The sequence below is a fragment of the Rhipicephalus sanguineus genome, chromosome 5 (assembly GCF_013339695.2).
Source record: "Rhipicephalus sanguineus isolate Rsan-2018 chromosome 5, BIME_Rsan_1.4, whole genome shotgun sequence".
NCBI classification, from domain to species: domain Eukaryota; kingdom Metazoa; phylum Arthropoda; class Arachnida; order Ixodida; family Ixodidae; genus Rhipicephalus; species Rhipicephalus sanguineus.
Window position 1 is genome coordinate 124,861,654 of NC_051180.1, and position 22,628 is coordinate 124,884,281.

Here is a 22,628-nt window from a genome sequence, read left to right on the forward strand (position 1 = left end):
GATGTGACTCTAGAAAGAGCACAGGCTTGGTCAGCGAAATGGCAGTGAAGTCTGAGTGCACACGGCCAAGTATGACACGTTTTGACGGCCACGGTATCACAACGATGGCGTGACGGCTATGGAATGACAGATGGACCCACATAAAGTGACAACATCCACATGAAGATGACGATATGTTTGTGAATGCATGATTAGGTGACGGCGGCAGACGGCAAAGTGACGAAGACGACGGGTGACTAACGCAATCACGGTGACAGGATGATGATGATTGCGATGATAATGATGGACCGCACCCAATACATACCCGTTGGTACAATATGTGTAATCTACCAGGCGGCAGTAAGTAGCCAAACAGTGGGCTAAAAGAAGGCGTTGATTTTACGGTGTTACGAAACATCATTTCATAGTTCGCGCGTGCGTACACTAGCGCGTGTGAAAAGTTGAACAATTGAATCCTAGAAACGAAGCAACAAATCTGGCGCTAAGCGGATGCAAACGCGTGCGGGTGGACAAACGGAACTTCCTGAAGTAAGCGTCACGGCAACAGAATATATATTTTAGCGTAACTTCTTATAACACTGTGCTATTTTATCATCCTGCTTCTTAAAATCAATCTTTGGTCCCGCTCCCCGAATCGAATTTCCGCTGGGGACATATTTGTGCTAGCCGAGACGAATGACTCGCGCGCCTAGGAAGTTTCCGGCGACAGGAAAATCTTGAGGCCCTCGTTGGAGAGCTTCTCAGTGGGTGGCTCGAGCATGGAACCCTGCGTGCATCGAGTGCCGACTGCGGGTTTCGCTTGAGTAGCCAGGCAGAGATGACACAGCGCCCCGGGCGTTGTTTTAAGAATTGAAAAGCAATGTTCAGAGACGCCGTTCGAGTGTCCTTACCGAGCGAAGACGCACTTCCGACATCGCTTGCGGCTGGATGACCAAGACACGTATCTGAAGTGAACCTATCGTCGTCTTCCATATAGATTCTCTCGCTGCAGATGAAAACAGAAGGAGGGCGGCCCTTATGTTATAAGCTAGCAAACTGAAAAGGTATCTCTCGAGAACTTTCTTTTGAAAGATCTCGAGGGCGTTATAAGCTTAACAAGTCGAGTGTTCGCGCCACAAAAGCCGACTTGTGTTGTCTCTTTTGATTGTTCTTTAGCATAGGAAGAAGGCAGCTCGTAAAATATTAGTGTATCGATATGGGAATCTGAAGATACGTTTTGTGCGAAATATTGCCAATATGCCTCGCTCCCTTTCTGCCAGGTTACATGTATATTGATGGTAAGCGAACCCGACTGCGCGGAGTTTTACTGGACAAATTCACTAGGCATTCTAAGCTTACTCTCTGTAAAGTGTTCAATACCTCGTATATGAATATATTTTGTATGTCTGCTGATTATACCTTCAGAGACCCAACACATTCACGATATTAACACACAGGCAACACCAGCAAAACAAAAGTGCTGATGATTCTTTCTTTCTTTTTGCTTTCTTCCTCTTTTTCTTTCTTTCGAAAACAATAGAAGGATGTAATTGAAATTTCACTTTTGAATGGCGGAAGATCCGAATAATTTATTTTCTGGACAATCAATGCCTATTAGACGCGTGCTCTATAGATTAGGTTTCTTTTTTACATTGCCGGTGTTGAAGTAAAACAATTCGTCTTTCAGCTCCGCATACATGTCCTTTTTTTTTTTTTTGGATAGACTACTCATTCTCTTTCGAATGTTTATACCTAAACTAAATTGAACGTTGCTGCTTTCCCGTAAGAAACATCGGATAACACTCGCCTTTAGTTTATTTGAGGCCATATTCCGATCACTTGTCGCTTCAGCGGCCGACTTCGCGAAGCATTTCCTGCAAGGAAAAATTATGGTGCACCCATGTGCAGTACAAAGCCACAAGGAAATCCATACGAATTTATCTGAAACAAAAGCTTCTTAGTTGACAGACAAATTCATCCTGATCCGGAATTTTTTGTCAAACAAAAAACTTCTCATTTTCAAAATTTTATGTCAATTTTCTTGCAGCTTTGTGCTACACACCAAGAAAAACGAAAGAGTCGTCCTCTAACTCTTTTTTTTAAAAGTTCTGGCTTGCCACGTATATGAATCTCTTTAAAGAGACACGTGAACTCTCTTTGAAGGTCATTACACTCGCTTCGGAGAGTCGTGTGACCCACAAGAGAGTTAACGCGTCTCTTTAAAGAGAGTCGTATACGGGGCGAGTCAGGACTCACCGAAAAGAGTAGCGCATACTCTTTTTCAAAAATTTTTTTCTACGAGTGTACACAAACGGGTGAATGCCAGATTTTCTCTTTCGTGACTTTTCGTTCACGTTGGGGTGTTCGGTAATACTGATTTGCCAAAAGCACTGTTTTCGTTCGTCACGTGCATATCATCGTTCGTTACCTCGACTCGCAGCACTTGCTCGTACGACCTATACTCCCATAGCGCCGAAGCGGTTCGATCAATACAAGCCACGCTTTTATTGAGCGATGTTGGCGCTACAGGCATCGGCGTGCCTGCTTTCAGTTTGTTCTGCACGCATGCTAGAACGAAAAACAAAAACGAACAAAAACCAGGTTTGTCAGTTCCCTGAGGGGGCGTCTAGCTGCGGTCTCTAGGCGTTTGATGTGTTGCAGCAGCCAATACGTACTCGAGCTCGCGGAGGCTGGACCTTCTGTCGCTTTGACGTGCGTAGTCTATAGCGTGTCCGAGAAAAAGGGGGGATCCGGGGAATTGAACCGATGCCGAGAGCTGGGACCTTTGTGAGGTCCCGAGGCGGAGGTGATGCATCTCCTCGGCGTAGATGGTCTTCCCCGGAGGAACCCGACCGAGGTAAATTCGTGCTCGTTCTTTACCGTCCTCCTTTTTACTTTCTTTTTATTGCGATAGCAATTATATGCACAGTGTCGGCTGGAAAATGTCCGCCCCCGTCGCCGTCATGCACCGTATATATATATATATATATATATATATATATATATATATATAAGCCCCAAAGAAAAATAATTCAGAAAAATGCTTCCGAAGCGCGGAATCGAACCAGGGACCTCTTGCTCCGCAGCGAGTGGCGCTAGCCACTACGCCACGGAACGCAGGTCCTCCGCATAGCTAACGGCGAGCGTTATATACACACCCTTTGCCGTTGGACGGACTCAGAGATGGCCGACGCTCATAAGCGTTTCTTCATTACCAGCGAGATGGCGCTAGGAGCGCGACGAGCGCATTTAAAAGTCGTCGGCGTGCTCGCTCGCTTCTTCTTATATTTGCGCAAGGAGAACCTTGGCCTTCCGCTGTCTGCTCGCGTGGTTTTCTCGTGGTGAGGACAAGAGGGATGTTTCAAGCTTTAACCGTGATGTCCGCGCTCATGTTACGGAGCGCCGCTAAACGACGCCGCTAAACGAACAAACAGAAGATGAGCGCGAACTATCAAGTGTCACAGCTCGACACTTGAAGCACGCTAGTTTCCTTCGCTGCTTCGGCCGCCTTTGTAACAAGAGCGCTGTTCAAACTGAGAGTATCCATTGGCGAGCCTCACTTCGTATAGCATTAGTTTCTTGCTATCGCATTCATTGCTTCGCCCTTGCGGCGAAACTGTGATTTTTTGTTTCATTTTCCTGTCTTTCTTCATATCTGTACGCTAGCCGACCTATATGGGAAGCTGTGTCACGAGGGATGCGGAGTTGATCAGCTGGACTTGTACTGCGAAATGTTGAGAAATGACCATGAAGGCCGCTCAAGGAGGCCCTGCAACACTTTTTCAGCATGGCCAGAAAACACTGCCAATCGGTAGTCGAAGATCCTGAGAACGCACTAGCCAAACATTATAGCGCTGCACGCGGCCTGGAATTTACAATTCATTTTAAAAGTGGGCTAGAAATCGCTCCCTCTTCTCTCTACAAATCATGCCATAAACCCAAATGACCGCGCCATAAAACCAAAGTCCACCGCCATTGACTTATTTGAGCATCGTGAGCTGCATAGTTACTGCGGCGGCCGCGGGCACGCTCGCGATCACGCCGAAAGTAAGCCGCGCGATCGAAAAAAAAGAAAGAAAAGAAAGTGCTCAAGGTCATGACGCTCGCTGACGAAAGAACGCATCTTCTTGCCCTCTCGTCATCCCCCCCCCCCCTCCCTGCATAGCTTGCAGCGCGCTCACTCGTACGGAAGAAGAGAGAAAGCGCCTGAAGCGTGCGACAAATCCTTGTAACTCCGCTCGTACTTCACGGTTAAAAAAAATGCGGCAGTTGATTCGTGAGGCAAAAAGCTTTTAGATGCGAAGTATCTCTTGCTCGGGGGTAGAGTGACCTAGGGGGGTATGTAAGGCGGCGTGGTAATCTGCACGCAGCGTGGTTGTCCGCACTCACACTACGCATGCGCGACTCTCCCCCTTCTCTCTCTCGAACAGCTGCGCGTTACTCTTTCCACTTCTCTACCAGCACCGGCTAGCGCTTCTCCTGCGTTCTCGCTTCTGTTCTCACGGCGAATACGCTACTCTCCTCCTCTAGTCTCCTCTCCTTCAAATGGCAGAGCGCTGCGCGCGTTCAGTCCAGCGCTTGCCTCGATTGGCTCCTTTGAAATGCGGGCTCGACATGCCGAAATTCTCTCCTGCGCAGCGCCGCGATGAGGGCCAGCGCCTGCGCGTCCCCTCCTCCTCGCTCTCCTCTCCTACGCTGCCTCTCTCTCGCGCGCCTGTCGACGTTCCCCGCAAGCCCCAGAGGGAAGACACGTCGCGCGTAGTGTTCCTCTTCGCGTTCCACGATGCGAGGTCGGTAGCATGGCCAGCGAACGCCAACGGAACGCGATCGTGCAAGTGCTCCGGCTTCGCATCGCCTCATGGTCCCCTTTATCGGGAGATAGTGTAATTTTTTTTAATAAAGCAATTCGATGACTACTTGGAAAAGTGTTGCGGGGCTGCTCCAAGACATTATTTTGAAAATTTCAGAGTAAATGTGGATCCATGCTGCTATGTTCCATGTTTTTTCCATGCTGCTATGTTCGGCGCGCTCGCGCAAGTAGCACGTTGTACGTCGTCCTCGTCGTTTTTGCTGCTCCAACTATCGGACGCACCACACTCGCGCACTTCACTCATAACAGAAGAGATACTTTTTAGAACGACGAAAAGAAATTCATGTGTCCAGTGTCAAAAATACTGACAAGAAGTTTACGGAACCGTTTAGCAATGGCTCCATCGCACTGAGAAATTGTTTTATTTCTGGTAACTTTCGGTTAACCTTGAAGTCTCCTTTGTGAAGGAGACCGCGCTCAGCAGCACACACCGAGATGTCGATATTAGAGCACTGCTTGGGTCCGGCCCGACCCGAAAGCCCGGGCCCAGCCCGGGGGCCGCGCCGGGCCGTCCGAAGCGTTTTCCGGTGGGCCCGGGCTGGGCTCGGGCTTGAAAGTGCAGGCGTGGGCCGGGCCCGGGCTTGAGGTTGCGGGCCGGGCGGACTCGGGCCCGCTCATTAAAAGACCTAAGTCGGGCCTTCGAGCATACACGAACGTTATGCATTGTATGGTCTGAGGCAGTCTGTGCCAAGCTCAAGTGACACGTGGAAGGAGCTGGCTCTTAGTAAAGCTTAGCAAAGAAAATAGAAAACAGTTGAAGTTCTATTTGTTTTCTTTTCCACAAAAACAAACATGGCTTCCACGCGAGGAAAAATGAATTATACAAAAAACCGCTCCACAAGCAATTTCCCCGTTACCATTCTTGCAAGTACACTCGATACTATTAAATTATTATAACGCTAATGCTAAGGGTGTGTCTATACTGGTGCGTTTATTTTATGCTCTTAGTAAAGGAGCTGGCTCTTAGTAAAGCTTAGCAAAGAAAATAGAAAACAGTAGAAGTTCTTTGTTTTTTTTCCACAAAAACGAACATGGCCTCCACGTGAGGAAAAATGAATTATACAAAAAGACCGCTCCACAAGGAATTCCCCGTTACCACTCTTGCAATTACGCTCGATACCATTAAAATATTATAACGCTAATGCTAAGGGTGTGTCTATACTGGTGCGTTTATATTATGCTCTTAGTAAAGGAGCTGGCTCTTAGTAAAGCTTAGCAAAGAAAATAGAAAACAGTTGAAGTTCTATTTGTTTTCTTTTCCACAAAAACGAACATGGCTTCCACGTGAGGAAAAATGAACTATACAAAAAACCGCTCCACAAGCAATTTCCAGCAGCATATATATGCACAAGCACCAGCAGCATATATATATATATATATATATATATATTCGTATGATAGATGACCTGATAGGACAAAATCGTACGATCGAGGTAAATGATGCACGTGCAGCCGCGTACAAATAATAGCACTAACAATGGACCAGATCACCGATGTTCCCATGGGAGGAAGAACCGTGATCCTAAAGACGGGTCTTCTTGCACTTCGGCCCCATCAAACTCAAGCTGTTTAAGCGCATCCTACTCACTAGACTGTTATGGTGGCCGGAACATCACTCGCGCATCAGCCTGAACATCGTGCGAGTTGGGTGAAACATTACCCCGCTCATATCGCATTCACATCGCATTTGAGCTGCAAGGACGGCCTCTCTACCTCAGTGGTCAAGTTGTCGAACATGTGGTCTCACCGCCAGTTCTATCAAAGAGAGAGAAAGAGTAGAGGAAGGCAGGGAGGTTAACCAGAAGTTTGTATCCGGTATGCTACCCTGCACTGGGGTTGGGGAATAGGGGGTTGAAAGCGAGAGAGAGAAAATAAATAATAAGAGAAAAAAAACAATCACAACCACACACACACAAGAGCGTTCCGCTCAGAGGCGCTCTGACAGGCCAGTGGATCGCAGGAAGGCTATACTCTGTTCCAGAAGTTCCGTGCAGCAGAGCCAAGGCTACACGACCCTCGAGCGCAGGTTGTTGCGAAGCGAGAAGTAGTGCCCCATATACGTAGCCCGTTGTTTGTCCTCATGACTTTTGCAAGTGGTCTCGTCGGAGGATTCTTACTTGAAGGCTTCTCTGCGTGTTGTAGCTGTGATTTGTATGACGATTTTGTCGCATTTTCTGTATAAAACAATTTTTGTGGCTCCATGATACTGAAGAAAGAGTTCTTGCATGTACGTGTTATGACATGCAAATGACGAAAAAAATAACGCTGTTGTGGCTCGTATGTGTTATGTTTTTACTTATAAAGTGCGAAGGAATGGTACGACACTGTCTAAACTTTTATGAGTAGTCCGCACAGCCCGAGCGTCCACAGCGCCGCGGAGGACCCAGTCTTGGGTTGTGATTAGTCCGCGGTGGCAGATTTGGTCACTCCTTAGTCAATATGGCGACGCCTGGTTCACCTGTGCGATATCGTGCAAGTATCTCGAAGACGCGCGCTTTTACGGTGCCGAGGAGAATATTTAACCGCTTTCACAATTACAGCTCATCTCACTGCGCAGTTGCACAGTGTCCCGAGACGCTCTTGCCGCTTTTGCTGCAGCGCTCGCCGCTAGCAGACGACAGGGCGCGGAAGGATACACTTAGATGTGCTCGCCCTCCTCATTGGCTGAGAAGGCCTGTAGCTTCCACACAGTGCTGGGCAGTATCGAAGATACATGTATCTTAGATACTATCTTAGATACTCTTTGGGTATCTTGTATCTGTATCGCGATACGTCTCACAAAACAAGTATCTGTATCTGTATTTCCGATACATTCGATAATGTATCGTGTATCTTAAGATACAAGATACTTCTATCGCAACACAACCGTGCGAAGCAACGATCGCTGGCCAAACTCCGCTCCTCAAGCTGATACTGGCGCCACTAGGTCATCTGAATAAAACTAAAGGCAATGATGAAATTTTATCTTTCCGCCAGTGCCCTCCAGTGAGGGCAGAAGATTACGTCTGCGCGTCCCTATTGGTGGAGCAGAGTCACGTGGCAGCGCTCCCGCAGTCTCGACAGAAACAAGCACGCGGACGTCTACGCCCAGCCTACACACCTTTTGTTTTCTTGATTTCTTTTCTTTTTAGTTGCGCCAATGCCGTGACACTTGCTCTTAACCACTGTCCTGCGCCCCGTACTCCAATGCGTGCGGCGTCTATCGCGAAAATTCTGATGTTGCTATAGTGTCGTTATTGAGGATCCTCTTGCGTCTTGCTTTGTAACTAAATCTGATGCGTGAAAGAATGGGGTTGCTTTGCATCTCGTGGCTTTTACATATCAGCGATTTGAAGGATCTCCTGGATGTACATTTGGCTTACATGCAATGAATTAACTTATATGCAAATAAGATTCTAAAAACTTTAGCACTACTAGTACTGATGCTAGATATAATAGAGCAAGCGTTTACATAAAAGAAGATATCTTGGCCTACCGTATTTTTTCTTCCTGCTATCTTTATTTAAAGAATTTATGAAATCACAATTTGAATGTTAGCACAAGTGCTTTCTTAGCAGTCCTTTTGCATCCCATACATTACCTAGGTGTCTGTACTGTTTTTTTTTTTTACGGTCTGGTCACTCCAGTGTCTTCCGTAACGGGCTAGCAAAATAAGATCTCTGCTTTATTCTTTTGACTGTCTACTACTGTTTACACGTTTGCACGCTGTTAAGGCAATTTCGAAAACAGATATATAATTATGTGGGCGCGCCTTGAGTATACAGTACAAAACATTCTGCATACCGCTTAGTAAAAGAGCGAAATTGAGTTTGCGTTGTAAAAAAGCGAATTATTAGGAGCCAACTTAAAGAAGTTAGTAAGGGGGTTCCACAAACGTTGTTATACCAAATGCTCTGTTTTTTTGATGAGCGTCCTAACGAGCCGTTTCAGGCAATTTTCCATAGGCACTAAATTTTCTATTGTCTCACCTTAACAGGTGAGTTGACGATACCTCATGCTTAATTATCATAGCTATTAAGGGCGCCGTCTGTATCGTGTTTCTGTACTCATTCAATGTGAATTATATTTGTTTTCCTGTTTCAGGCCTTCCTAGATTTGTTTACTATTAATAATGGCCACGTAATCAGAACTACAAGTGGCAATAGCGCGAATAGCGGCGGTATCCCGCGACGCTTTGTGCAACTATACAATACGTCTAAAACGTTTCTGGGTTGCACATATTCTCTCGCTGCAGAAAAATTGTTAAAAGATTGCACTTTAGTGAGTATATCAGCAAAGAATCCTTTACACCAGCAGATAAGTAAAAATATGAAAATTCATTGTAGTTTTACGTCCTCTACGTATACACCAGGGGTCTCAAACTCACCTCATAACCAGCGGGCCGCAGTCACTAAATGCAGTCCCGCAAGAACCAGGGCAGTAAAGTGAATAAGGTTGAAGGGGGTTGGGGGAGGAAGCTTGAACAAGATGACAGTTAAGTTGCCATTTGAAAGGAAGCCTTTCGCACATCTCATATATAAGCCATTTCTGAAAGGAATTTGCGAATTTGGAGTAGGGATTCGAGAAACGTCGATACCGTTCTACTCACTGACTGAAATCTGGACGGGGATCCTGAAATATCGAGTTTTTGGTAATAATAATATCTGAGGTCTAAAATCCTAAAACCACGGTGGGATTACGAGGGACGCTGTAGTGGAGTGCTCCGGAAATTTCGACCATCTGGTGTTCTTTAACGTGCACTGACATCGCACAGTACACAAGCCCAGTCTAGCATTTTGCCTTCATCGATATGCGACTGCCGCGGCCGGGATCGAAGCGAGTTCTTGTTCCACGGTTGCGTTTCAACACATGGTGACCACATGTCCTCACGAAAAGAATGCTTAAGACCTGTCATGTCTGTGTAGCTAAGTACGTACATACTTATTAAGAAAATAAGAACAAATGGGACGAAGACGGTCATATGTGTGGGCCGGGCCGCGTGCTTGAGACCCCTGGTACACACCATGCGTAAAAAAAAAAAAAGAAGAAGAAGAAGAAGTCGCTACCGGCGTTGTTCCTGCTGTACACCTGTCCAGTGATTCGGTATTGCGCAAACGGTCTTCTGCGGACAAGGTAAAAGTCCACACCGGTATTTGCGCCGTCGTGAGAAAGCTTCTTATTGAAGTTCTTGTAATTAAATGGCAACCCGTTAGCCTGATCGGCAAGCTGAGCAGCGACACCCATCATTTGCAAAAACTAGAAGCAAGACCGCTGTCAGCGAAGTGTATAAAGAGCTGTCCTGTTAAGAAGCTCAAACAAACCCCAATAAGGTGTTTCGGAAGGAAACTAATGTACCTTGAGCAAGGGCAAAATTTTGAGATACTAACAGACATTTCATCCGTTTTCTTTTTATTTTAAGTTTTTCTTTAATTTTTTTCCCCCGAAATATTGAGGAACGGATCGTGATACCTTTTCATCATCTGGACTCACCTGGATAAATTCAGAATCACATTCTATTTCCTAAAACATTTTCATTTTAGAGCTGTTTGTTTGTTTGCCTTCCTTCGTTTCAGATTTTCAATTGTGCCTCTTACGTGTATTTATTATGTTGTACATTGTCCCTCCTGCTTGGGCCACATTGCCTACAGTATGATGTAAATAAATAAATGAAACAAAATTAATCACAGTTAAGAAATTTTCAAGCAGACATTTTAGCGCATAGGCGTTAGCTGCTACATTAAATGGGTTTATAAAAACAAATTTGCGAATGTATCGAAGTATCTTAAGATACATTTGCCAAGTATCGTATCGGATACAATTATTGCAGCAGTATCTTGTATATGTATCTCAAATACTTCTTGCCTGAGTATCTTGTATCGTATCGCGATACAATTTCAATGTATCTTTGCCCAGCCCTGCTTCCACAGTACTGCACGGAACTTCTGGAACAGAGTATAGTAGTGCTTGTAAAGCCTTCTTCTGCGACGTTATGTCCGGACGATGGCGTAAAAGTCTTTCTTCAGATAGAGGCTGGTCGTCTATCTTGTCGAGAGCATGGCATAGAGATTGTCTCTGTGTGCTATACTTCGGACAGTCACACAGAACATGCCGAATTGTTTCTTCGTTGCCGCAGTGTTCACAGGCGGTGGTGTCGGCCATCCCTATGCGGAATGCATATGCATGGGTAAACGCGACGCCCAGCCATAATCTATACAGAACGGTAGCGTCACCTCGGCGAAGTCTTGATGGCAGTCGAAGGCTTAACGTGGGTTCAAAGGAGTGTAGTCGTGCATGCATGAAATGTGGCTCATTCCAATTTGACATGGTGCATTGGCGAGCGAGCATGCGGAGCTTCCGAGCAGCGTCTCTCCTAGAAAGAGGTATCGACAGGTCGCGGTCCCCTGTATGGGCTGAACGGGCAGCTTGATCGGCCCGTTCATTGCCGACAATCCCACAGTGACTCGGTAGCCACTGAAAAGTAATGCAGTGTCCTTTCTCGGTGAGGTGGTGGAACATCTCGGCAGTCTCAAACACCAACTGTTCGTGCGGACCGCGGCGCAAAGTCGACAGTAGAGACTGCAGTGCCGCCTTGGAGTCGCAGAAAATCGTCCACCTTTATATCATTTGATCGTTAATGAAAAGCAGCGCGGCGCGAAGCGCTGTGAGCTCTGCTGCCGTTGATGTTGTTGGGTGAGCCGTCCTGAACTTGATAGTTGTGGCGATCGTTGGAATCACGACCGCTGCTGTTGAACTGCTCGGTAGGACGGAGCCGTCGTTGTAGATGTGAGTCGAGTCGTGATACTTCTCGTACAATAGAAGTAAAGCGAGCTGTTTAAGAGCTGGGGCTGACAGATCTTGTTTTTTCAGGACGCCTGGTATTGTCAGGTTGATGATTGGTTGTTTCAGGAACCATGGAGGAACCGAAGGTCTCGCCGCCGGTGTGAAGCCAGTTGGTAGGAATTCGCCGTGCGTGGTTACTGTTCGGCAAAAGGAGGTGCGTGGTCTGTCCGCTGGTAGAGAGGCTAGGTGGTGGTGGGGTGTCCGGGCAAGATGCCTTATGTGGGTCCTCAGTGTTTCAACCTCAATATGAGTCTTTATGAGGTGGTCCTTGGCGATGGCTATGGTCGCCGCTGTTGAAGCACTTTGAGGCAGGCCTAAACAAATCCGGAGGGTCTGGGCCTGAACACTCAGTAGCATGCGTTGACTTGTCTTGTTTGCGTTAGTTAATGCAGGCAAACTGTATCGCAGGAAACCGAGAAACAGCACCCTGTACAGTTGTAACATAGCACTGGGCGACATTCCCCAAGTCTTTCCAGCGAAAAACTTGAAGAGGTGAGAAATACCTGCCAACCGCTTTTTCAGGTACGAGACGTGAGGACTCCATGATAGTTCTCTGTCTATTACGACGCCCAGGAACTTGTGTGATCGACAATACGGTATGCTTTGACCATTGATTGATACACTGTAGTTAGACATGGGTTTGCGCGTAAATGACAGAAGAGCACACTTTCCGATAGAAATTTCCAGGCCTCGATCACGGAGGTACAGAGCAACTTGAGTGGATGCTCTCTGGATTCTCGCTCGCAGCTGCAGGCGAGTTACCGCAGATGTCCAGACGCAGATATCATCTGCGTAAGTTGACAAACAAACAGTGCTTGGCAGGTGTGCATGGAGAGCAATCAGCGTAAGATTGAACAGCACAGGGCTGAGCACACCGCCCTGGGGAACACCACGATAACTGTAGTGTAGGGAGGTGTCCCCGTCCTCCGTGATCACAAAAAAGGATCGCATGCAGAGGTAGCTGCGTATCCATTTAAACATTCGACCGCCTACTCCGACGTCTTCTAGCGCGGCAAGGACGGCTTCATGAGTAACGTTGTCATAGGCCCCTTTGACGTCGAGGAACAAAGAAGCGCAAAGACGCTTGCGGCCTTTCTCGTGTTCCACGAAGGTGATGAGGTCGATGACGCTATCAGTTGATGATCGACCACGGCGAAAACCGGCCATGGTATCTGGGTAGATGTTATTGTATTCCATGTACCACTCCAGGCGTCCGAGGATCATCCTCTCCATCACTTTGCCCACGCAACTAGCCAATGCGATCGGACGATAAGATGCCAGTTCGAGCGGTGACTTGCCAGGCTTCAACAGTGGTACCAAACGACTGGTTTTACAACTTAAGGGGAGCGTGCCCTCCTGCCAAGATTCGTTGTGTAGCTCAAGCAGAGCAAGTCTCGCGCGTTCACCCAGATGACACAGGGCTCTGTAGGAGATTCCGTCAGGTCCTGGTGCTGAGGAACGTTTGCACAAAGCGAGTGCTGCCTTCAGTTCTTGGATGGAGAAGGGGAGGTCCATGCGGGGGTCACGTGGTGATGGACAGCTGTTTGAAAGTTGTAAACTGTCGGGTGCTGTAAGTTGTCCAGATAATCTGGCGCAGAATTCTTCTGCTACGTCAATATCTGGTCGACTTTGGTAGATGCCTAAAGCCTTGAATGGAGACCTCTGAACGGGGGATGACCGCAAACCTCGTACCGTCCTCCATAGCTGCGATAATGGTTTACGAGGGTCGAGCGACTCGCAGAAAGCAGTCCAGCGTTGGAATTCGACCTTATCCAACCGGCGCTGGATCTTTTTCTGCATACGTCTAGCAGTCCGTAAATCGTCAATGGCCTTCGTGCGTCGGTACCTTCTTTCAGCACGTCGCCGGATTGCGCGAAGTCGCTCCAACTCTAGGTCGAAGTCCGTGAATTTCGAAGAGCAGGTGAAGGTACGCACAGAGTCCTGTACAGTGCTCTTGATTGCCTCTTCCAAGTCTAGTATGTGGTCTTGACATTGGTCTTCCATTCGAGACTCAAATTTCGTCCAGTCCACTCTTCGTATCGTGTCGTGTATCTTGGAAGGTGACAATCCTCTAATCTTGACGTATGTAGGAATATGGTCACTCCCATGCGTTTCTATGTCCGTGAACCACCCCGCATGCCTCACTAAGCTTCGTGAAACAAAAGCCAAGTCGAGGCAGCTGCTGTATGTGGAGCCACGTAAAAATGTAGGACTGCCATCATTCAACAACAAAAGTTCATTATCGGAGGCGAAAGACACCAAATTTCTGCCTTTCACGTCGGTCTTCGGGCTTCCCCATAGAGTATGATGGGCGTTAAAATCCCCGATGATAACACATGGATCAGGGGCTGATGATAGGATGTCACGTAATCTTTTAGGATCAAACCGACTTGATGGTGATAGGTATGCGCCCACAACTGTAATAGTAAGTCTCTTCTTTTTCACTCTTAAACATACATATTGATTATCATCATGAGGTGGTACAGGCTGAAGGATGTAAGTGAGATCGCGGCGAATGAACACCAGAACCTTGCTTCTTTCAGTAATGGCAGACGACATAAAAGGTTCGTACACAGAAAGTCTTATTGCACTGGATAAATTCGGCTCGCAGATGACGATTACGGGAAACTTATTGGCGTACACGAATCGACGAAAATCAGCAATGCGCGATCTCAGTCCTCTGGCATTCCACTGAAATATTGCTGCATTTCGGACCTCATCCCTGAAAGACATCGGTGAATGAGCCATGGTCTATTCAAGGGCTGCCAGCACCGGACAGAGAGCGTCCAGTACTTGAAGGGCACTTCTAGCTGACGTCGTCTTCATGTTGCCTAGCAACATGCGAATGGCGTTTATTAGTGATCGCAGAATCGCTACCACTTGGTGATCTGTGTGCCATGCCGTTGTAGCATCTTGTACTTGTGGTTGAGGCTCTTTCTGCTGTGGCTTCTCTACTGGTCGCGTTTCCTTAAGTGGTGGCCATTCCTTTGTTGAGAGAGATCTACCAGTAGCCTCTATTTCAGCGGCGTTGGTGGTTGCCGCGCTGGGAACCGGAGGAACGGACTTTCTCACTGAATGCGACATTGTCCTTCGTGACGACCTTCGACGACGACGTCGTCTTCGCCTTACTTTTTCCGCTGCCTCTTTGTGAGTTGAACTGTCTCTCACCATCTGTTTCAGAACAGAAATCTCCTTTATCTGAGGACACTCCTTGGAGGAAGCACTGTGAGCACCATGACAGTTCGGGCACTTCAGCGTAGTTGCACTACAGTTGTCTTCTGAATGAGGTTCGGCGCATCGGGGGCACACTGCGGGATTTCTGCAAACGCCCTTCACGTGGCCAATCTTCTGGCAGTTGAAACACTGCATAGGCCTCGGTATAAATGGACGGACCTGGTGACGAAAATGGCCGACCTTCACGTAAGAGGGTAGACAGTCACCCTTGAACGTTACTCGCACACAACGTGTGTTACCTAGGCGACCTACATGCACAATGACGTTGTTTTCATTCGCCGGTTTTATAAGCACTGGGAGGTCTTCACTAGCGATATCAGTGTCGATGTCATAGATGACACCTGCTACGGTGGCACCATCCGCTGGAATGATTGGCCGGACTTTGATGTTCCCCAGTTGCGTTACATGCTGCAGCGTGCTCAGCGCACTCGGGTTCATCACATCGATTGCCAAAATGTTTTTCCTCGTGTTTAGCCTGATATCCTTGATCTCGTTTGGCACTGTGTTTTCAAGGTACAAAGACAATGCTTGCCTGTTGAGGACACGGACACGCAGATTGTCGATAGCGTTCTGTGGCACAAACAGGATGGAGTGGGGCCACCGCTGAGGCGCAGTTTTCACAGTGGTTGTGCTTGACGCCGACGATGCGTTGATGATTCTTCGTCTGGCCTTGCGGTACAACACAGGTTGAAAGCCGTCTTCGGAGGACTAATCGCCTGATGCGGAGTACAGCTCGGTGTCCTCGCTCTCGCTTGCTGTGTTACCACGCTTCCTCGAGGCGATCCCCGCGGTTGAACCGGAACCGGACGGAACCTCTTGGGGTTGCACGTCCATCACCGTTATGTAGGGGGCGGCAGACCCCACAATTGCAGTGTAGAATCCAGAAAACTGCAGAGACGGGCAAGATGTGTTCCACAAGAGAAGCACTTCGTCTTCCTCCTCCCAGTTCTATCTTTCAGTTCTATCAAACTTACCATACTTAAGAGGACGTGATTACAAGCGTAAAGGGGATAGGGACGAGAAGAAACACGGGACGACGCTGTTCCTTCTTCTTGTCCCTGACCCCTTTATGCCAGTAATCATGTCATATTACCGCGATAGCGTTACAAAGCTTGTTTCTCAGAAATTAAGTTGTCGGCGTCGGCGTGGTTGGCTGTGAGCGAAAAATCAGCGTTGTCCGGGAGCGAAAATTCGAGAAAGAGGCAAATAAAATAAATAATAAAAAGTTTCGGTTTGAGTGAGAATCAAACCCAGACCTTCTGCGTGGACAGGAGATGTTCTACCACAGAGCTACGCTATTGCTTGAAGCTGCTTCGAAAAGAAAAACACTCTATGAATGTCGTGTAGTGGGAGGAGTCTCCTTAACGCATGTAATATTGCGTGACAGAAGCGTACAATCACGCCAGGCGTCAGAACATGTGAATTGTGCAACGAGCGGGTGTTTTAACGTCCCAACCATTACAAAGCGCTCAGACATATTTAATCATCATCAGCAGCAAAAGCATTAACGAAGTGAACAGCTGCGTAGGATCGCGTGCTGCCTTACGGACGCGTAGTGGGCCCTTCGCCGATTCGCAAAAGGAATAATTATGGCGTAGTTGGCACTTAACAACTGTACTTGCAGAAGGCATTCTAGGATACTTTGAAACGGCCGGTGTTACGCGCACAGACGTTCGTTTCCATGCGGCACGGTTGAGGCATCCACCGAGAACCGAAGCCAGGCTAGCAATTGAGAAGGCGATGCGCACGGGCCCGATCACACTATCAGGCTCTACTCTTGAAGGCGAAGCTCAAGCGTCCCCCCAAGTTTTCATGCTCGATACCAACTAACCCAACTTTCCGCCTTAACTGTTACAATACTTCTATTCGAAGTGACTAGATTTTCTGTTGTAAGAAAGAGAAAGTGCTAATGTGTCGATTTATGAATTTTCAGTGATTACGAGGCTTATTCAAAAAGTATAAGGGCCGTCTGGTCCCCAAAAAATAAATATTCGCCAGTAAAAGTTTTTATTGTCGGGTTTAGTTTAGTACAAACCTAATTCACTTTTCTACGTAATAACAGCTAACATCTAAGCACTTTTCGTACCGCTGAACCACTTTCTTTGGTCCCTCGTCATAGAAGTTTGCCGCCTGGTAATTCTTTGCTGTTTGAGTTGGTCGGTAAGCATTTTTGGTACCCACCTTACACACTTTGTGATATACGAGCTTTTCAGTTACAATCGTGCAAATTGTAGCACGGCCGACAAGAGGAAATTCATCCGACAGACCACTAACTGTCTGTCGTCGACCTAATCGCCATTCCCAGTTCATTTGGGCGCTGACTCAAGCCCATCTGCCTTCGTGGAAGCTATCACATCTCTATATACCATGTAACAAAGTGTTCACCATGTTGTATATCTTGTAGCCCACCCCTTATGTAATGCCCCCTAGTGGCGTCTTTAAGGAAATAAAGAATGAAGAATGAAGTGCTGACTTGCTGAACAGTTTCGTTGGTCTGGATTCTCGGCTTGCCACTCCGCTCTTCGTCGGGCATACTTGTGCGGCCGTTTATGATATGAAGCCTCGACACCACTTTCTGACCTTTCCTTCACTCATCACTTCAGGTTTATAAACTAGGCACAACTCCTCTTAAATTTGAGAAGCTGATGATCCTTTCCATGCAAAAATCGAATTACAGTTTGCACTTCACAACAGGTGGGAGCAGCGATTTTTGCAGACATTGTCGTTTGCATTCTCCGAAAAGCGGATGACTACTGTGTCAAAACAATAACTTCGGTACCTTTGCGAAGAATTAACGGATGGCGCTGCACAAATAAATCTTTATTCTGACGTGCAAATATTTAAATATTAACGAACGACCCTTAGTTTTTGAATAACCCTCGTATTAAGGCGGACGCTTTAAGTGCCTCGTCAGACGTTGACGTTGAAAATGCGGCATTCGGTGCAGAAATTGCAGCTGCGCTCGGGAAGGGAGAGCAAAACTAGGTTGATTTTTGTGGCGTCATCATGACGTCACAGATACCCGCAATTTGTGACGTTATCATGAAATATGACGTCATCATCACATGACAACATCGCTTCGTCTTAAAGGTGGGCCGATACCGGACGCAGTGCGAAAATACGTGAGGTGCAGAAGGCTTCGGGGAGAGGAGTGGTGGATAAATAAAATCTACTGAGAAGAAAAAGAAGAAAAGTAAGAAGGAGGAAAAGGGAAAGGAAAAGAAGATTCAAGTAAGGACTCAATGAAGGGCTTTCAAGGACGGGTTCAATGAAGGGGCAAAGAACTTGAAGAGGCTTTCGCCTTGATGCCTCTTAGGAAAGACCTAAGGGCCCCGACAATTTTCTTAATTAGAGTGTAATTAAAGGTCTAGTCTGAAGACAGTCACGTTCTGCTTTTTGCGGCAGAAGAACCGAATCTCGGGATCGAAATATATCGTTAATTTGTTATCGGCTATATTCATTTAAAGGAAACGACAGTTATACTTTTGACCTTGCTCCCGGAACGTGGCACGTCTAACGACTCGTCAAACATCCTTTAGCAAAGTAGAAGTTCAACGAATTCACACTTTATACGCGGGATATTCAATTCATGTAAACCTGAAGGTGTCCAGCTCTTTTTTAGCCACTAGTTGACAGAACTGGCAAACGCAAGTTAGGTCAACCAACGTGGATGTGACCGGGGTTAACCCCTCTGTTTTTTGTTCGCTTCTCTCCCTCTCTTCACGCACTATAGAGTGGAACCACAGCTTCCGGTCGATAACCGTTTTAGGATGCTAATGTTAGTGGAGCACACTCGTGCGCGCTGGCGCTGCCGTATAGAACCACGCGCGACCGACGTTTTTACGGCTGGTCGCGCGTGGTTCGACCCGGTTTCGCGACGCCTGGTTTGCACTGGGGGTCGATAAGCGCGCCGCCGGGCTTGACGCGCTGCAGACCGGCTGTGCCCCCTTTGTCATCGGTCGGGAATGTTGATTACCGTAGCGGTCCGGAGCGCGCCTCTCCGGACGGACGACAGCGCTTACCAGAGTTGGCTCGCCTTCGCCGCATACTCCGCGCCTTCCATAGCTGTACTTCCTGTTTTCTTGCTTTCTCAATATCTCATGGCGGAAGCCTTAGATGCCTCATCAAACGCGCAAATGGACCTTCGGCGTCCCGCGGCGTCGGGCACAGCACGAGTGATGCAAGAGAGAGAGAGAGAGAGAGAGAAACAACGAAGAGGAAAGGAAGGGAGGTTAACCAAGCTTTGGCTCGGTTGGCTACCCTACACTTGGGGTGGGGGAATGGGGAATAATTGAAAGGAAAGGGTAAAGGACAAAGAAGAAGAGTAAGAAAGAGATGGATGAACAGCGTGAAACTACACAACACGAACTCGCGCTGTTAGTTCACAGGCGGTCGTGAAGTCCGGTGGTGCTCAAGAAGCACAAGAGGGCTTTCGTGGCCTTGCGCGTATGCGAAACCGTAGGCCAAGGTCCCAAGATCTTCTTTTCTGTCAGCGGTCTTGAGTCCAGGTGACGGAGCTTGACTTCCATACTACGTCGTTGAGCCTGGTATGATGGGCAGTGGCATAGAATGTGTTCAAGCGTCTCCTCGCAGGCGCAAATGTTGCATGCTGCGCTGCTGCAAAAATCACCATCGCGGGGCGACGTCAACAAATGATGTCATAATGACGTCACAGATCGCAAAATTTTGCAACGTCATCATGACGCCTTTAATTCTGGCGTGACATCAGGTGAAGTAACGTCACACGATGCCGTCATCACATGGCATCATAGCTTGGTCAAAGGTGTGCCGATCACGGAGGCAGTGCAAAACCACGCTATAAACAAAAAGCTTTCGGAGAGTGGCGGTGCAGGATCGATACATCGACTGGGAAGAAAAAGAAGATGGCTTTCGCCTTCGAGTCGTCTTAGATGAATGTACAAATCACCCTGTGAGCTTTTTTTTTTTTTTTACTGAGTTTATCGCAACGGGTAATTGCTGGATGGCGTCTCGCCCACGGCGCGTGCGACGCGGGGGTCGTGGATTTCGAGAGCCGAGCGGATGGAAATACGCCTTCGCCTTCTTTACCGAGGGTCAGCGTACGATGGCTCATTGCGGATTGGTTGTATAAGTGTATTTTACTTCCATTACGCGGGTATGACCTCTTCCCTCTTGGCAGTTACCATCCGGGCAGATCAGCGAAATGCTATTCTTGCCTTCCGGGTTGATCGACCGGTGATGGTGACCGCGGATAGCTGGGAGAACATCACTCGGCAAACGTGGAAGTGGTGTAACTCTGACAATAGATGATCGACGTGCCGCGGTTCCCCGGATTGTGTTTGTTTGTGCATGTTTGGCTCATATAGCTGAACAAGAAGTTCCTCTGTTTTAATACAGGAAACGTGCCTTGCAGCATAGATACAAATTTGAACACTAGCCATTTCGATGTTTACAAACTGCAGTAGTAGGTCAGCGAACCATGGCACAATGCATTTGACTCACTGTTGAAGTGTACAGTACTAGACTGGCTTCGTACATTGTTAGAACGGAATCGGAGATTAGTAAGGACGACTAATACAATGACTGTGCGTTTTACACGTTCGCACCGTGGCAGCCTTTATAGCATTCCCTCTTCTGCGACCCTCGTTCTTAAGCATAGCCATATGAAAGGCTGCCACTTGCTCAGCCGTGTTTGGTTGTCTGTGGGAGAAATACAGGTCTGTTAAGACCTGTCGGAAGAACGCAATCTTTCTCGTTCAGATTTTTCAAAACGGATATTCGAACTGACGCTGAAATATTCGTACAGAGAAACTACAGCTTTCATAATGGGTCCAACTGGACATAAGGGGCGAGCGAGCGGGGCTTTAATGCCGGTGTCGGCCGCCGCTTGTGTAAACTTCACGGTGCATATATACACTGGTGCCGATGTCCTCCTGCGTAGGGTGCGAAATGTTCCCAATGGGCGCAGTGGCCGTTACGATACCCACGTACTCAGTTTGGCGACTGTCCCGTAAACGCAAGCTGACTTCGCCTCCTTTTATAATGTAGGGTAGGAAGCTGGAAATTTGAATTCTGGTTGACCTCCATGCCATCTCCTCATTTGTGTGTCTCTCTCTCTCTCTCTCTGCGATTTCGTCCTTTCGCAGAACCGATGCGCATGCTCACGCCGCTTTAGCAGAGGAGCGCGGAAGGCAAGTACACCATGTTTTTGTGTGTTAGTCATGCGTGCTTCCATCAAAAGAGCGCCAGTCTTCTTGTTTGCTCAGGCCGATAGCGTTCACGCTCGCGGAGCTTGAACACGGACTGCGCACAGGCCGTGGGCTCAGCAGCGTTCTGCAGAGGAATTTGTATGTTGGGAAGTCGTACAGGGTGTATATTTGAAAGAAGCGCGCACGTCGAATTTGTCGATACTTTTAACGTGCATTTTTCAAGCAGTTCAGGATGTAGCTGACTGCATTCGGGCTAGCATAGTAATAATGTCACTTACCCAGTGATGCAACTAATCACACGTTTTTAGCGCGACAGGTGGAATGGAGTGTCAACATGACCACTCGATAAACATACACTTCACGTTCATAAAAAAGTCACAGTTTCGCCGCAACGGCGAAGCAATGAATGCGATAGCAACAAATTGGAATGTAACGCGAAGAACGGAAAGCAGCTCGAAATTGCCAGCGCGTCGCTCGAGCCCAAAGGACGCACGAAAAGAACGCACACAGGACGAGCGCGAACTATCATGCGTCACAGCTCGATACTTGAAGCGCACTGCTGAAACATAAAGCAGGACGCACGAAACGAACGAACAGGTATGCACAGGACGAGCGCGAACTAAATGTCACAGTTGTTACTTATTTCTGTTTGAACAGCGAGCTCCTTTCGCAAAGGCGGCTGCTGCAGCGAGCGAAATGACCTTCGTACGCTCTGTGACTTCAGCGCGGACATCGCGGGGAAAGCACAAGACATACAGCAACGGCGTTCGCAGGAGCGGGGCGGCGACCTTTAAAGCGCAGCGCCTAGCGCGCGCCTCGCGCCATCTCGCTGCTAATGAACAAACTCTTATAAACGCCTGCCGTCTCTGGGTCCGGCCAGCGGTAACGGCTGTGTATATATATATATATATATATATATATATATATATATATATATATATATATATATATATATATATATATATATATATATATATATATATATATATATATATACGGTGCATGACATCGGCGGCGACGGGGACGGACAAAAACCAGCCGAGACTGTCCATATAATTGCTATCGCAATAAGATTGCTACGGACTGAATAACCAGAGTTTATAACAGCGCAACAATGGAAATCGCAAAATATGTCACTATACCCCTCACCAAGTGCACCGAGCCAAAGCATATCTGAAATGACGGCTCCTAATAACATCAGCAAGAACGACCAGAGACAAGAACAAGAAGGAAACAGGTGGCGAATAATGGTGCACGAAGATTTCCCTGTTTTCCTTCCTAAATTTATTGCGCTGTACTGAAGGAATTTGGTATGAACCAACTCGCCCAAACGAAGCTGTTGGTGGTAGAAAAGTTAACTTACGGACGGAGGTTAGGGACACATACTACAATAAAATGCAAAAATAAAGAAGAAAAAAAATTCGGCAGATCCCACGCACTGTGGGAATCGATGTAATGCGAAGCAGCCAGCAAAGAGCTGCATACATCGCTTTGTTTGTCTCTGAGCCAAATGAAATCATTCATGCCATGGCATCTAG

The 22,628-nt window shown here is 47.4% G+C and overlaps 1 protein-coding gene across 1 annotated transcript in view; it reads right to left on the bottom strand.

Annotated features, from left to right (window-relative positions):
* Nucleotides 1-22,628, bottom strand: part of LOC119394219 (uncharacterized) — a 273,711-nt gene that overhangs the window by 198,979 nt on the left and 52,104 nt on the right. The window lies entirely within an intron of this gene.